At 30.9% G+C, this 18,403-nt stretch overlaps 1 protein-coding gene and 1 long non-coding RNA gene across 2 annotated transcripts in view; one reads left to right on the top strand and one right to left on the bottom strand.

Annotated features, from left to right (window-relative positions):
• Positions 1–230: 230 nt before the first annotated feature.
• The window catches only part of LOC145314719 (SRSF protein kinase 3-like), a 144,680-nt gene continuing 126,507 nt past the window's right edge, over positions 231–18,403 (top strand). The window contains exons 1-3 of the mRNA XM_080154749.1: positions 231–291; positions 661–890; positions 3,277–3,383. The gene's annotated coding sequence lies outside the window, so the exon portion shown is untranslated. The remainder of the gene's footprint in view (positions 292–660; positions 891–3,276; positions 3,384–18,403) is intronic.
• Positions 17,201–17,792, bottom strand: LOC145315328 (uncharacterized). The gene is made up of 2 exons (XR_013878039.1): positions 17,600–17,792; positions 17,201–17,308 (listed from the first exon to the last, which is right to left on the bottom strand). It is a non-coding gene; the product is annotated as an uncharacterized LOC145315328 (long non-coding RNA).

Here is an 18,403-nt window from a genome sequence, read left to right as displayed (position 1 = left end):
TCATATGACGTCATAATCTGTAGAGGGACTTTACTCATCTTCAAAGGTTGACATATGACTTTGGATGGTTTTACTTTTAGATACAATTCATTGTAAAGTTTCAGGATATTTTTTTCCTTTTCCTGCCCTTTTAATATATAGCCCCTAGATGCTAGGGGTGAACCTTTAGTTTTTTATGTTGAAACTATTGAACATGAATAAAAAAAAGTCAACTATTTTACTAACAGAAGGTGTTGCGTGCTGGCTTTACAACAAGCCGGTCATCCTGTGATTCTCCCCCTAGAACTCCAGGCAATTACACATTATATTTCATTAATTTATACTACATAAAGATGCTTTTTGTGTCATAAAATCTGGAACCCTTAGTTGGCTTAAAATCTTTGAGTACTTTTATTAATTCTTGATTGGTTAATAAATCTTTTCCCATATTTTTTCAGTCAATAAGTCAACAGAATGGGTAATTTGGCAAGTAATTACAGTTATCTACCCTTCTGTTATCACTTTAGATCACATGAAATTAGTAAAGAAAAAATTAGAGATGCTTTACTTTTGAAAAATGACAATTGTCATCAAATTTTAAATTTGATACACTGATACACACATACCCTAATTTTCAAAAAAAATGCTATACAAGAAATATAATGAACAAAACAAATTCAGATCTAGCCTCCCCGCTCTCCCCAGTGCCGCCCTCTCCGCCTGTCTCCCGCCTCAGCCGCCGTGTCCTGCCTGAAACTCCCGGCCAAGGGCAGCAGCAGATATCAAAGGGCGGGAACGGCGGAGGTGTGACGCCCACCTGCGGCGGCGGAAATAATGGCGGTGCACAATCAAATAATGGGATATACAATGGCGGGAAAGGTTTGTCCTGTCGGGGACAGCCAAGTTTCCAGGTATGACAGTTTATTGTTTTAATGTCTATTTATATATATCTAATTATCTCTTTCTTCATATCCCTATCTCACTTTCTCTTTTCTACCTTATATCTCTTTTTAACCCACTATCTAACTCTCTTTCCTTTTTCCTATTTTGTCTCTTTGACTGTCTTTTTATTCTCTATTTATTTGTCTTTCTGTCTACTTCCCTATCTCTATTGTTATTGGATCGTGGAAAGAAAACAAAGTAGCAGGTTTCGTAGTATTTTCACAGTATCTTTTGTTAGGTTATATTAGGTTAGGTTAATTTAATCGACTGAAGGAGCTGGAAATTGGAGAAAAATTACTGTGAAAATATGACGAAACCCGCTACTTCGTTTTCTTTTCATTATACTTTTTAGGTATTTATTTCATGTTTTTTCTTCCTTATAACTTTTTACTTAAAAAACTTTATTTCTTTCCATTTTTGAACATGAATATATTAGGAGAACCATTAGTTGGGAGAAAATACTGAAATGTTTTAACCTCAAATATTCTAAAGATATATGATCTTCAATACAACTTACTTAAAAACAAGGAAATGAAATATCAAAAGAGGTACAATTGTCTTTAAAATATTAGCAGCTAAATATTATAACATTATCCAGATAATAAATAGAGAGATAAGCTTTAAGTTAAAATTTCTTTAGACAGACCATTTTTATTTTTAAAACAATGGCTATTAATTAATACCAGCGAATTATAAAACAGTAAAATTAAGGCTAAATCAACAAGTTTCTTCAAAAGAAATATGACGTATTTAGAATATAAAAGATGATATAAAATAATTGATTATAGAGAAGCTTTGCCAGTAACTTATACTAAGAGAAAAGAAACAACGTAAAAATATGTAGAGGATTCCTTTGAACATTTGTAATTTTGACATTGGTTAGGACGAATAATAGCTTTTCTATTCAAAACCGATGCTTTTCCATAATTAGGAGCTGAAGGTCTAAGTAAATGTTGTTGCATTTAAGATCTTCTAGCACTGTGTGTTCTCCATGAAACTTTTCATGAATATACTACAAATATGTACATAGGGATTCCCACACTTTGTATTCAGTTAAGTCCAATTTTATTGGAGATTTTTAGAGATAGCTGTAGCAATCCATATTAACAGCTACGCTCTTAGCATTTAATCGATCTTTATCTAACTTTGAAGGGGTAAAACGAAAGTAAAAAAATATTGTTTGAGCTTTGCTTATATGGATGTTGTCATCCTTGTTTTCCACGTAATCTCAATTACTTTCCATTTTAGTAGTACATTACATACTCTCATTCTCTAGTAGTACATTACATATTCTCATTTTTAAAAGCGAAGCTTTTCTATTATTAGTGTTAGTCCGTCCGTCCGGAACGGATAGCTTTTTTCGTTTATTTAGGCAGGTTAGAATTGTCCTATCGATTTTAAAGTTTGTATGGTGATTCCTGGCGTAATAAGGTACGATTTAGAAATCGTAGCAACTCTATAGTCGTTAACAGAATGTCCGTACGTCCATTTTAAACATGTTGATTTTCAACTTTTTAAAATCAAATTTTTATGTGTTATTATTATCCGATTGATCTGATTTTTGGAATACTGATTCCTAGGACACCAAAATACAATGTTACAAGAGAAACATCTCAATAATTAAGTCCTTAAAATGTAAGTATGTCCTTAAACATTATCCTGTATTTAAGTAGTTTTTCAACAATTTTACTTAAATTTTGTTTGGACTTTTATACAATTTTATTCTGATTATACAGTTCTGACCCTCCACAAGTATTAATGTTCGCATGTCCTACCGTTTCAAAGCTTCGCTTTTATGGCTGTTGTCATCCTTGTTTAGTAGTACATTACATACTCTCATATCAATTTTTCATTCTCTTAATCTCTTTCTGTCTATTTTTTGCATATCTTATTCTTATTTTTTACATTTTCACCTTTTATTACCAATATTTCCTTCAACTAGCGGCTCCACCCCGTAATGATCTCTAGGGGCATTTGAGGCAAGATGAGGCAAGAAAGAGAGTAGTGATTAAACCCTCCACTTTTACTTGTAAAAGGGAAAAGTAAAAAAAATACTTTTTTATGGTAGGATTTTTAAAGGGGCGATTTCTCATGGAAAGGTGGAGGTACCTTCATCCAAAATAGTCGAATAAACCTTCCCAGAACCTATAAGAATTTTTACTGTAAAGGAGAACCATATCAGTCAAGCATTTAGTGAGATATTAAACTTTAAACAGAAACCCAGTCAAACATTGTGTTACTTTTAAACGGGGCTAAATTTTTAAAACTTTAGTGTGATATTGATTACTAGTTTTTTCCCTTCCTTTTTTAAAATAAATATTTTAAAAAAATTTACTAAATGTTTCTTGTTTCTAGGGAGATGACAAGAAGTACCAGCTTGGCCTTCTAAGTTCTCATGATTCCCTGGACAGTGGGGTGTACTGTAGGAGTACAACCTCAGATTCTAGTTCAATTTATTCACGGTAGGTGGCTTTATATCTGTACTATATTCATATTTCTTGGGCAGTAGCGTGTACTGTAGGAATATAACCTCAGATTCTAGTTTAATTTATTCACGGTAGGTGTCTCTATATCTGTATTATATTTATATTCCTTGGATTGTGGGGAATAATGTCGAAGTACAATCTTAGATTCTAGTTCAATTTATTCACGGTAGGTGGCTTTAATCTGTACTTTATTTATATTATTTGGACAGTGGCGTGTACTGTAGGAGCACAACCTCTGATTCTAGTTCAATTTATTCACGGTAGGTGGCTTTGAATCTGTACTATATATTTATATTTAATAGACATAATGGGGTTTACTTTAGGAGTACATGTTCAGATTATAGTTCAATTTATTCACGCTATGTGGCTTTATATCAAAGTAATTCTTTTATTTCATGTATTCTTGCATCAACTGCTAATGTAAATACTATAGATGCCCTGTTTTAATACTTTTTTATCTATGTATGAGTGAATTAAATGGCTGGTTAAGTTTATAGTTTATACATTTTAGAGGTTATTTTTATTATCATTAATATGTATGTTGCTTCTTCATTGTTAATAATGATGGTTATTAAATATAGTTTTTTTATACTTACTAGTGGCTCTTTCCTAATATCTAGGACTCCGAATATTTAAAATTAACCTAACCTATAAAAAGCAATAAAAAAAATTGGAGCCCATAATTGGTTCAGTGGTTAGCAAACCAATAAAAACATTACTACCTAATTGGAATTCAGTTATATTTATTTCCTACTTGACTTTTGAACCTTAATTTTATCTAAATATCTCCTAAAATAGATTTTATTTTCTCTCCCCTTATTTGTAAACAATTTATCAAATAATTTTGCACAATAAACCTACCAGGGGGAAGGGAGGGGGCAGTGGGCTGTTTATTACACTGTTCTCAATGTTTTATAAAAACGTTTTCTCAATCGTTGGCCTAACAACTTTGGGGACTTTTATTAAAATTTGATTAATTAATAAAGGTGAGTTCAAACTTTTCAACCACTTATTGTAATCTTTAGAATGGATAATTTTGTGTACAATCATTGGGTATATATACATCAGTTTATCCGCTATTGTCTTATCCCTTTAGATCCCTGTAAACCTACACACAAAACAATTTTGTATTTGCAAAACTAAAATAAAGTACATTTTATTTGTTAAATATATGTGTAAGAATAGAAAATTTCTTTTGAAATAAAGTACTTTTGTTGAAAAACGCGTGATCACGTTTTTGTATTTTTACCAAATTAAAATTATTGGTTGAACGTTCTAATACCTAACTTAATTAACCAATAAATCAAAATTTACTGAAGTCCACAAAGTTTTTTAAGCCAACGAATAAGAAAACGTTATTATAAAATTTTGGGAATTGGTGTATTAAACAGCCTATTGTCCCCTCTCACATTGCTTTAATTACATCTATTTTTCTGGGGATTTTAATTTTACAATACCATGCAAATTTCTAATATTTCAAAATATCCTAAGTATTTTCTACAATATCGTATAAACACTGAAAATTTGTAGGTTATATGATTGATATATGAAAAAGCTGAAAATAATAGATGTAATGATCTAGATGTACAATAAGACAATACAATTTCTAAATAAGGTTTCTGTTTATTTTAAGACATTCCTAATTTTCTCGTTGACTTATTATACAGATAAGATTTTAAAAATGCTCTTCCGTTGCAAACTGTGTACACTTATTATCCAATAATATGGTGAAATAGTTTCTACTGTGTTGCTATTGGTTCAGTCCAGGGATAAAACAATGGCCGATAAATTGATGTACATCACAAATGATGATACACAAATTACCCCTTCTAATGGTAAAAATTATTTGTTGCAAAGGTTTGAACTCTCAATTTAAGTCCCCAAAGTTGTTCCGTTAACGAATATAAAACGTTTTTTTTTAAATCGGGGACTAATGTAAACAGCTCATTGTCCCCTTTCTCCCTAGATTCAATGTATGAATTGTTCATCTTGTCTTTCTATATTTATTTTGAAAGTAATCCATCTTTTAATTTTAGCCAGAATAAAAAGTACATTACAACACATTGTTGTGTGGCAAATATAGGAAATAAGTTTATATTTCTTTAGCTTAAAAATTTTTAAATCAAACTCTAAGCTTTTCAAAATTTAGATTAAAGTTATTTTTTTAATAAAAAAAGATCTATATGTAGCCAATAGAAGCTTAAAATGTTTATTTAGTCTTCTTATACGACTCATAATTTAATGCCCTATATGCAGATTTCTTAAGGAATAAGACAATTGTCGATAAATTGATGTACATCCGCCATGAAGATAAACCAAATTATCCCCTCAGAATATCATATCACAATTTAAAAAGTTATTGAGCTACATAAAAATGAAGTTATGAAACTTTGAGTACCAGTGTAATTTACATCTTAATATCCCACCCCCCTCGTCGCCTATATATTAAAGCTTGCTAGGTTTGGATTTTGATGTCAAACGCGATTGTTATGTTAAACTGTATTTAATAGAAATATAGAATTTGACTTTAAAGTTCCTTATTTAGATTTTAGACCATATGGAAAAAAATTGATGTACATCTCTTATAAAATATAAACTATGTATTTGGTGGAACAGTTTTGAAACTGAAGATTTTTTATATACCAATCAAGATTTAAGTAAAGTCCCCAAAGTATTTAAGCCAACAAATGAGATATATCTCTTTTAAAAATATTGGGTACTCGTGTATTTTACAGATTAATGCTCCCTCCCTCCAAGAAAATTTTTGACAAGCAAGTCTCATGATAACATTTTTCTATTCGTTGACTTGACACACCTTGGGGATTTTTATTGAATTTTGTTTGGTTAGTTGAGTGTCCAAACGTTTCAAACACTATTTTAAATCTATAGAAGGGTTAATTTTGTGTATGATCATAGAGGATGTATATCAATTTATCGGCAATTGTCTTATCCCTTTGGATCCCTTATATAAATATAACCTATGAATATTTTATAATAAACAATAATGTATTATCATATAATAAACAACACTCTGGGTGCACATTACAAGACATAATTATTGGAAATATAAATTATAGATTATTTATCTTATTCATCAACAAGGATTTTACATTTCTAGTTTTTAAAAATACTGGAGCTTTTTCTAAAATTGCCATCGAGCAAAATCAGCTCTCCCCCCCCCCCCCATCCCCTCTCATTATATTATAAATCAATTTAAAGCCAGGGATGAGGTATACTTTTATTCCAATGTTAATTGTTACTACAGGCTAGGTTATTTTGGGTAGGGGCTAGCTTCGCAGGTTTGGGGTACAGTAGGAATAGGAAACAAATAATACTCAACCCCCCCCCCCCCTTATTTTATTTTCTTCTTAAAAATAATGGGAGGGGTGGTTTTCTGTGATCGAAAAGCACTATATGGAAAACACCAAAATACTTTTTTGTGCATTTTTACATTTTGTTTCTAGCTAAATGCAGCGTTTTATAGAAAGAGAAGGGAAAATATACACTTTTATGTGTGGATTATATACTTACATTTATACCAAATTTAATATAAAAACAAGATTTTTTTTGGAAAAAGTAATGAACATGTATTGTAAAATTGTTATGATTCCTTAAAGATTTTTTCTTTATCACAACTTTAGCAGATATATTAAATGAAACTTTGATTGCAGGGATCGATATATAATTAGATGTTGCACCATATTTTCGCCTTCTCTAATAAAATAGTCCACCCAGCTGATTGAAATAACGATACCATCCTCCCCTTTCTACCTCATGGCCATCCCCTCCTCGCAGACTGGAGGGAAGTACTGACGACCATAAATGAAGACCAAAGTAGCAACCTAAATTAACAACAAAATTTCCCCTAAAAGTTTCAATTAGCGGACGACTCTATTGTCCATGTTTTAGATTTTATTTTAAGCAAGGAATATATTTGTTACATTGTATGTAACTAAAATTGTGATATTCAATTTAGCACATATAGTTGTTACATTGTATGTTAACTAAAAGTGTGCTATTTTATTCAGCGCGCAAAGTGCAAAAGGAAAAAAAATGGAAAATCAGAGAGTTAGAGGACAATGGGCTATTTATTACACTAGTCCCAAAAGTTTTATAATAACGTTTTCTTATTCGTTGACTTAACAACTTTGGAAACTTTTACTGAATTTTGATTGGTTGGTTTATTAAAGTGAGTGTTCGAACGTCTCAACCACTAATTTTAATCTACAGAAGGGGTAATTTTGTGTGTCATCATTAGGGATACACATCAATTTATCAGCCATTGTCTTATCCCTTTTGATCCCTGATGGAAAATATGTATAAAGAGTAGAGTAATATAGAGAATAGATACAAGGATCAATCCATCAAAGATTTTAATGGGCATGTAAGTTACACTGGTACCCAAAGTTCTATAATCATATCATTTTATCCGGAGCATTGGGTACTTATTAACATTTGGATTGGATGGTTCCAAACTAATACTGTCTAAACTTTTTAACCAATGATATAATTGACAGGGAATTTTTTAGATGTATATCAACGTATCGTCCATTGTCTAATCATTTAAATCAACTATTTTATTTAGATTCATTTAAAACATTATTAATTATACAGCAACTTTGTATTTCCTTTAAAAGTTACAAATCAGAAAAACAATTATAATTACTGAATATTATATTTTGCTTATCTAATCTAAAACCTGTGTTATACCATAGCGCTGTTCTATATTTCAACAATATCAATAAATTTTGATGAAAAAGTTTAGTGTAAAAGTTGGATTTTGCTTCAGGGCATTTCAAGCGGCTGGGGTGCGGGGGATGGGATTAAGGGGTGATTGGGCGGGTGGGGGTGAATGATTGAGAACAGATTGCAAGCAGGAATTGTAAGGGATAAGAAGATAATGTACTTTAATGTTTATACATAAAATTTACCCTTTTTAAATATAAAAATCTTTTGGTTACAAATTGTTATACTTCTAGTTTAAACTATTCAATCAAGTTCCCAAAGCTTTTAAGCCAAAAAATCTTTAAAATCTTTAAGTGTTAAAAATTATATACAAATTGATATGTACGCCGATATTACTGGCTTGTATTTACAAGTTTTACCATAAGAACTGTAGTAAGATAAATGTATTGTCCTCTCCCTGAGTATATTTATTGCAGGGCATTCTATTTCCTACATTTAGGAGTTTATTTTTAAAACAAAACATCCTCACTTAAAAGTAACATGATGTGTTTTTCTGTATGTACCAAGGATTACGCTAACTGCTGAACTGATATCGTTTTTTTTAAATCTAATGTTTATACTATTTAAGGGGGAGTGTACCAACACCCTTTAAAGGTAAATCGTCTACAATGACTCCTTTTAAAAAGTTTACTTTTTTATTTTCATTTTGAACCTTTGACCTTGACTGAAAAGGAGAACCAGTTTTAGCTAGTTTTAGTGCAAGCTCTCAGAGCATACAGTCGCATGCACAATGTGAAAGCTGCAGTAAACTCACTTGTGACTTAAGTGAGTAACTTCACACAAAAAAAATGTAACATATAAATATCAACTTTAGTTATAAAAAAAATATTTATTCCAAGAAATATCTTCTAACAACTACAACTCAAAATGGATCTAAGTGATAATATCTACAAACCCAATTCAATGTCAACCACACTTCCTAGACAATATCAACACTTCATCTTCAAAATTTCATAATCCTCATAAATTAAAATCGCTACTATGTCATCTCCGCCTTCATTTATAAAAATAAAATTCTTCAAATTTAAAATATTTTACCTAAATCGGCCACTTATTCCCAAGAAAATAAGCAATATTTCATAGTCAACTTAGCCTTCAAAAAATAATTTTCCATCAATTCTTCTAATATAACTTAATCTGCCAGACATTAGTTGTAAAATGATACTTACATCACTCACTTCTGTAATATTCATAAATTGGCCTAGCATTAGAATTCTGCTAGCTAAGGGAGGGGTTAGCATTTTTCTAGGTTTTATGTAGGTCTCCAAAAATTAGTCCTTAGATTTACGCTTAATGAGATGGGGCATGAATCTATATTGACTACATATAATAATTTAAACTTCAGAGGTGTTTTTTTATTAAGTGGATTTAACAGCAAATGTCACTAATATCAACTGCAAACCTAAAATAATGTATCCTAATCGGCCACCACGTTCAATTCTTAATCTGCTAGACATTAGTTATAAATTATACTTACATTATTCATTTCTGTAACAACGTGACAACAATGGCCTAGTATCAGAATTTTGCTAGCTAAGTAGTGGGGTTAGCATTTTCAATTTTCAATTATAAAGGTCTACCAAAAAAAAGTCTTTAGATTATGCTTATTGAATGATGGGCAAGGGCATTTATCTATTTATGACTACATATACTAACCTAAACTTTCAGGAATGTCAATATGATTTAACAAAAATGTCAGCAATGTAAACTTCTCCAAACCAAACTACAGTATCCCAAACGGCCACCACATTCCATTCTAATAAATCACAGCTTCAAACAATTTAGACATCTAAATATAGAGTAGCTTCCTTCTAAATATCACAATAAAAATTTTTTTATTTATGATACAATCAGCATAATTTTCTTCTAAACACACAAATCAGCATATTTTACTCTTAAATGACATTCATTATTTCTACAATCGTTTTACTTACAAAATTTCATTATAACTACAATAATAACTACATATATAACTACAAGGTAACTACATTTATAACTACATTTCTATATATACAAACAAATTCCAATAGAAACACATAATAAACACCAGTTAAGTCACATTTAATTTAATGCAGTGTAAATAACTGCAATCATATCTCCAAGGGGTTTTTTTTACTCCCTTATCAGATAACACAAACAGCGGCTTGGGTAAATCCTCTAACTTGACTAATGGTCATAAATGAGGTGTCAAGTCGCAATTATTTACTTATGACTGACTTTATGTTCTATTTTGCATTATGATTAATTGTAATTGTTTTTTCTTCTATAAACTTACATAAATGTTGTCATATGTATAATAATTGAATTTGAAATATACATACATATCGGTTGAGCAGTTAGTTAAGGGGCGTCGTAGCTCAGTGGTAACACACTGTGCTACGGTGCAGTGGTGAGAGTTCGAGTTCAATTCTCCATGTGTTGACTCGAATTTCTCTTTGCAATAATAATCACACAACTTCCCCTGGTTGTGTAAGAAGGGGATTATTGAGTAAGTTTGGATACTCAATAGTCACGTACATAATATCAGTACTTCCCTTATCCCAAGCTCCTCTGCGGAGAGCGTCATTCATTACGGTGACTTAATTTGGGACACCTGCCATACTCGGCGAGGGTGAGGTAATAATGAGTAGCTCTCATGAGATAGCGGGTCAAGTCATAATGTGCTTGTACGTGGAGCTTGATAGCCCTAGTGGCTATACAAAAGTGTCTCAACCTACTCCATGACTACTTAGGTCCAAACCCTAAGAAATTATGGCTAACCAATCAATCAGTTAGCGATATCCTTCGGTATACACAGACAGACAGACAATCTATAATACAAAGTAGAACGATGTCTGTCTGTCCGTCTGTCCGTCTGACCGTCTGTCCGTCCGTCTGTCTGTCTGTCCCTTAAGATCTCGGTAACCACTGAACCGATCGGATTCTACTCTTCAGGGTATCTACCTATTGGTCCTGTGGTGGTTTTAAGCTATTTTCTCGGGGGGTGGGACACCCCCAACCCCCCCAAAAACCAAAAAATCCCCCCCCATTTTTTTTTTTTTTTTTTTTTTTTTTTTGAAGGAGTTTCCATGGTCCTTTATGGTCTCTCGCAATAATTTTTTTTTATCACCTCTTGGGCAAAGCCCCTAGAGGCTAGGGGCGAAGCCGCTAGTACATCTTATATTGAAGGTTATACCTTTGATTATTGATGATTTATACAATAGATTTATGTTTCTAATTGTAAAAATGACAACAACAAAGTATTAACCTTGTAACATTGCCAATGCGAACAACTTTTTTTCAAGCATTCTTTTAACATCATATATTTATAAAATATATGACACTAGGTAGTGTTTTTCATTTGCACCAAATTATTTTTTTTTGTTTTAGTTTGCGATATTTATAACACTAGTAAATATGCTCCTAGAGGTCTCATAAAGGAAAGTTGGAGGGGGGGGGGGGGTTAGGGGTGGTAAGTCAACCCTCTATTTTGAATTTTATTTTATAACAATTATAAACCTGTCCTGGACATATAAAAAGGGGAACCATTTCATTCCAGCAGTTAGTGTGATCATAAGCTACACGCAGATAGACATCCTGTTACTTTATCATTATGATTTTTTATGTAACAAAGCATAAATATTGAAAAGAATATCTTATGGAGGCCTTTTTTGGATGATTTCCAAAAATATGTCACATTTTTATTCTATTTCCATATCATGTTAATATAAAACAAACAATACAGTCAGGAAAATGGAAATGACGTTTTTTGTTCCATTCTTAAGACCTCTTTTTTTTACTTATAAATACGAATAGATGTCTGACTGCCACTCCGTCTGAAGCTTAGGATCTTAGTAACCGCTGATCCGATTGGGCTCTGCACTTCAGAGAATATACCTAATGGTCCTGTGATGGTTTTAAGCTACTTTCCTGTCTTTATATCCTATATTTAGGGATCCAACTGCAACGCTTACTAAAATTTGAATGTACTCCATAATTCTATCTATCAAAAAAATTAAAACATATGTGGAATAATAAAAAAGTTTGACTTTTTGTAATTGTTGTACTTTTTTACCATGACTGTAGTTGGATTTTTATGGATGCGTTACATAAGGTTCTTCTTGTTTTATACAATTATGAATATATTTCTAACAAAATTCTTTTTCTTTAAGTCTTAAACAAATAGGTAAAATAATAGGTAAATCTAAATCTAAACATTTCATTTATGTTATAAAAGGCTACTAAAGTATACAAGGATATTTAAATAGTAGATAAAATAATCTTTGTATTTATTGTTTGGTTGGTAGATTTTTTTATCCTGCTTAAGAGGTTAATATATTAGAGGAAGATTAATTAAACTGTCACTTACCTATCAATGTATCCCTGTTTAACCCTAGATTAATAATAATGGCCCCCAAAGTTTTAAAAGCATTATCTTTCATTTGTTGGCTTACAAACTTAAAGGACTATTTCATAATCTTGATTGTGTTGTAAAAAATCCAAAGTTTTCTCTAATTAATTTAATCTTCAAAAGATTATATAATTTTGTTTATCATCATTGGTAATTTATATCATTTTATCCTCCATTGTCTTATCCCTTGAAATCCCTGGTTCTACCCCTCTTTGTATCTGATAACCAAATGGTCATCTGAGAGAATAGTTATTTCTCGCATCGTATTATAAACGGCTTTCCGCGGATATAGAATGTACAATTATAAGATTAAAACTAGTTTTTTAGCCCCTAGGTGCCGTAGGCACGGGCCAAAAAAAACAGGTTTTAATCTTATGATTGTACATTTTTATATTCTTAGAAAGCTGGATATAATACGATGCTAGACATAATTTTTTCGTATGGATGAGAACCGGTTCCTATCCACCGGATTCGAATGAATACGAGAAAATGTTGGCTTTGATCTTTAAACTTTCCTCCTCTTGTTTCAACTTTTCATCAAATAAAATATTTATTCATGTATTTCTTTGCCTCCATGGATCTTAAGGGATAAGACAATGGATGATAAATTGATGTACATCACGATTGTTGATATACAAAATTACTCCTTCTGTAGATTACAATCAGTGGTTAAAACGTTTGGACACTCAACTACGTAAACCAACCAATCTAAACTACCTAAAGATATTGGGCAAACGAATAAGAAAACTTTATTATTAAACTTTGGGGACTAGTATAATTAACACCTTAATCTCCCATCCCTCCCTGTTTTTCCTCTCCCTCTCAAACCATTTTCTTTTTTTAAAATTAAAATATATATAAAAAATATTGATTTATATCAGAGAGAGAAGGGACAATGGGTTGTTTATTACACTAGTCCCCAAATTTGTTGGCTTAACAACTTTGGGGACTTCAAAAGTCTCTACCACTAATTTTAGTCTACAGAAGGGGTAATTTTGTGTTTAATCATTTGGGAAGTTCAACAATTTATCGCCCATTATCTTATCCCTTTAGATCCCAGGATTTTGATAGCATAGGATGTCAATTATTTTAATCTAGATAATGAAATATTTAGTTATGTAGTTGTATCTGCTTTTTGATTTTATAATCATTTACCAATTAAGTAATAGAGGGATCTGTTTTGTAAATTAATTAGGTTGAGTATTTTTTTATAAATTGGACGTTTCATTAAATTAGCATCTACATGAGTTTTAGTTTTTAATCTGTCAGATTAAACATGTATTTAGAGGGAAAAGTTTTTTTTTATATTCTAGAAGGAAGGTTTTAGGGAATTTGGCGAGATCTGTACCACCACCGATTAAGGATTCAACCTCGTTTAGTTCTAAGATTTTAAAAGCTATTTTTAACAGCGCAATAAATTTAAAATTGGTTTCTAATAATTTTATTGAATGATGTTTAATAATCTTTTTTTCAATTATTAAATTATAGGCCTTAAATATTCTGTTCAGTTAATCATCCTTTAAAGCATTTTTTCATATCTTGTATAATCTAATCTTAACATCCATTTGAATAGGTATAGGTTATCTGGTGATAATGTCATCCTTGTTACAGATATTTGATTATTGAGTATTATTACATATTTGTATTGGTGTCTATTTGCATAATATTATACTATGTAATATCTAAACACAAAGAGGGGCCATGGATTTTGCCATTTTGAATTATAAATAGCTGACAAAACATAATTTGAAAGATGTGAAAAATAATAATAATTTTAATGCCTACCTCAAGACACTCTTACCAAGGGTTCTAAAGGGATAAGGCAGTGGTCGATAAATTGATGTACATCCCCGACGATAATACAAGAAATTATCCCTTCTGTAGATTAAAATTAGTGGTTGAAATGCTTGAATACTCAACTTAATAAACCAACCAATCAAAATTCACTAAAGTCTACAAAGTTGTTAAACCAACAAATAAGAAAACGTTATTATAAAACTTTGGGGACTAGTGTAATAAGCAGCCAATTGTCTCATCTCTCTCTCTCTTATATGTTTGGACTTAAAATAGGGTAAGGATATTTTTTAATCATGGCTAAATCCGTGGAGCCACTTGTACACACCTACAATCAACAATAAATAAATGCAGATATGTATTATGTATGTCATAGGCATGTAAGATATCGATAGATGTCATCATTATCAGGCATTTAGACATTTTCAAGCTTATAATCTTATGTAACGAATTATAAATAACCCAGAGTGAGAAAGGGGGAAATTGGCCTGTTTAATACACCAAAGTTTTTAATAATATTTTCTTATTCGATAGATGAACAACTTTGGGTATTTTAGTGAATTTCGATTGGTTGTTTCATTGGTAGAGTGTTCTAACATTTCAACCAATATTTTTAATCTACAGGAGACATAATTTTGTGTATCATCATTGAGGATGTACTACTATTTATCGACTATTGGCTTATCCCTTTGGACAATCAACTTAATAAACAAACCAATCAAAATTCAATTAAAGTCCCCCAAGTTGTTGAGCCAACGAATAAGAAAACGCTATTATAAAACTTTGGGGTTAAATTATTAAAAATCGAATGTAAGTACCAAATTAAACTGGGATAAATATCAATTTATCCTATATAAATAATTGAGAACAAAAAGTATGTAGGTATCTACAATTATATAACAATGAAATATTTTGGCACGCTAATATATAATAAGTATTAGGTACCTTTTCATCCATAAGTTCTTATATTCATAGAATATAAATGGCAGGATTAATAAGTGGCATTTCTTTTCAATCATTCATAATTAGGTTAGAAATGTGTATAACCTAGGTGAACATATTCATATATACAAAGATAACCTAGGTGAACATATTCATATATACAAAGATAACCTAGGTGAACATATTCATATATACAAAGATAACCTAGGTGAACATATTCATATATACAAAGATAACCTAAATATAAATCTTTTATCATTTGTTCTCTATCTTTGTTTCTCCCCTTCCTTAATATTTAGCTATACTTTACAACACAACAAAATTCAAATAAATTAAAAATTGATCTTTAGCAAATAATCAATAAATCCTATTAAAATAGAGTAGTGTCTTTATTTGATTCCAGTAGAATATTGCTGCTTTTAAAATTGTATGGGGGTTAGAGTTATATCAATACTAATGATAACCTCCAATAAAATCTAATAGCTTTAACTGATTGAAAATATTACCAATGACACTTGATAAATCTCAAATAATTCAATTTTAGGTTGTTTGATCTTTCTCAAAACTTTCATAAATGTCTTGCTATAGATTCAAACTTTTTATACAACTGAGAAAATCATAATTCCCTCATACAGCGTTATGGACACCAGACAGGCTAACAGTATTACTAAAGTGAGTTGTAGAGTAGCCTGGCTACTAATAAATAAGAACTGTGTTGTTTTATGCTCTTACTATACTATTGTCTATATAAAATGTAAATGAGGTTGGGTTTGGCCTAGTTGCATCCTATTAAAATACACACAACATACACACAAGATGGACATTAAGGAGGGAGGGGAAATTGGGCTGATTATTACACTAGTACCCAATGATTTATAATGACGATTTCTTATCCATTGGGTCAACAACTTTGGGAACTTATATTTAATTTTTATTCGTTAGTTCAAAAGTTGAGTGTCCAAGCGTTTGAACCGTAATTTATAACCTAAAGAAGGGGTAATTTTGTGTATCATCATTGGGGATGTACATCACTTCATCGGCCATTGTCTATCCCTTTAGATTCCTGATGGACTCAATTAAACTTTTTATGAACGGTACACAATGTTATACTGGGTCAAATGCCTTGGATAAATCATTATTCAGGAAATTGATATTTATTCAAATTAGTGAGAGAAAAACGGCAAATTCATGTCTGTATACAGCGCAGCTACTTTACTTTCCCCATGAAAATAACCTTTTATTTAACAGTACACATTATTATACTGGGTCAAATGCCTTGGATAAATCATAATAAAGGAAATTGATATTCATTCAAAGTAGTGAAACAAAAAAAATAGTATATTTTTTTTCTTCATGTACATAGTACAGCTATGATATAATTTCTTATAGAAATAAACTGCTCTTTTTAACAGTACACAATAGTATACTGGGTCAAATGCCTTTGATAAATCATAATATTGATATTCATTCTAAGTAGTGAAACAAAAACCAGCTTAGCTACTTTAAAATTTCTTACTAGCGGGTGCGCCCATTGCATCTCTATTCAAAGGGGTAAGAATAGGGTAGAAAAATAGACTAAATCCATACGAGTCTTAAATCTCTAAATAATATAGCATAAGACAATCACATGAGCTATGTGAAGCTTATTTTAAAAGGAGAACCTAATGAGTTCAGTATTCATTGAAATCTTTAGCTTCAGACATTAAAAACCTTACTACTTTAAAAAACTAAACTTTTTATAAACAGTAAAGAATATTATACTTGGTCAAATTGATTGGATAATACTAAGTTGATATTTATCTCAACTAAAAAGGGCCCATTTGGATTACACAAACCAAATTTATTTTTTTCAGTAGTACAGCTACTTTACAATAGTAATATGTTTAAAGTTCATATTAAATTAACTTAATTAATTACAAAGATATCGAGATTTTAATATTTTCATTACTGCAAGGTTTTTTAAAATTTGCAAATAGTAAGGTTGCAAAAAATGAACATCACAATAATGAAAATACTTGGTAAGGTGTGGCTTTTTTATAGCAATATATTAGTTATTTATCGCTTAGTTTTATAGACAGTTTTCCGCGGATACTAAAATAATTAAAAACAATTTGGTTGGCTCCTAGGGGCCGAAGACCCGGGATAACAAAACAGTTATTAATTTTAGGATTTTTGTTTTAACATTCGTGGCAAACTGTCCGTAATAGAATGCTATACATGGATTTTCAATATGGCTTAGAACCGGTTCTTCTCCAGCGGATATTTCAAAGCCATACTCTAAAAAATGATGAAATTCTACAAAATATTAAAAAAGATACACCTTACAAAAAATTAAAAATTTTGCCAAGAAAATTATTCTCCAGTTAAGTAAAATATTGAGCTTTTGTTTTAATTTTGTCGGCAAAATTTTTAATTTTGATTCCCAGTGTAAGCCATTACCACAACCCCACTAGGGTTAAGTTAAACCCCCTGCAGGGTTGATTTTAGGATAATACTGGGGGTTATTGTTGTCAGATGGTGGTTGACACTTTTCCACAGAGATTAACTGAGCCCGGATGTCCTAAAAATTAACTAATATTAAACTTTTTATTGGCAGGGAAAAACATTACACTGCAATGTGTCAAATGACTTGGATAAATCATAAAACAGAAAGTTGATATACAGTTTAACTAAAAAAGATTCATTTTCATCAAATGAGGCAAAATTTTTGCTTATTATTGGCGCAGCTACAACATTTGCATTATTGATGGACAATACCTACTATCATATCTTTATTAAAACTAAATTTTGGCTATTATTATTTTTTCTAAAACATGGAACATTGTCAACAGATTTATTTTTTTTGGAAAAGAAAAGAGAACACATGTATTAGATAAATTAAGATACTACATACTTAATTATTAATGAATTGTAGTATACCATTATGTATAGTGTCTATCAGGCATTAATTATTCAAGGTACAAATGTATACCTATTGACCTGGTCTAACATGGACTGCTAGCTTTTTATTTTTTAGGGGGTAGAATAAGGGATTCATAAGGTTCAGTTTATTCTTTGAAATTTTTGGGTGGGATAAAATGAGGGGTTTTAATGTCTGAGGGGTAAACAACCCTTTACCCTTGGA

This window comes from Acartia tonsa, chromosome 3, assembly GCF_053477335.1.
Source record: "Acartia tonsa isolate MP-2025a chromosome 3, ASM5347733v1, whole genome shotgun sequence".
NCBI lineage: Eukaryota > Metazoa > Arthropoda > Copepoda > Calanoida > Acartiidae > Acartia > Acartia tonsa.
This window is presented reverse-complemented; position numbering and strand designations above follow the sequence as displayed.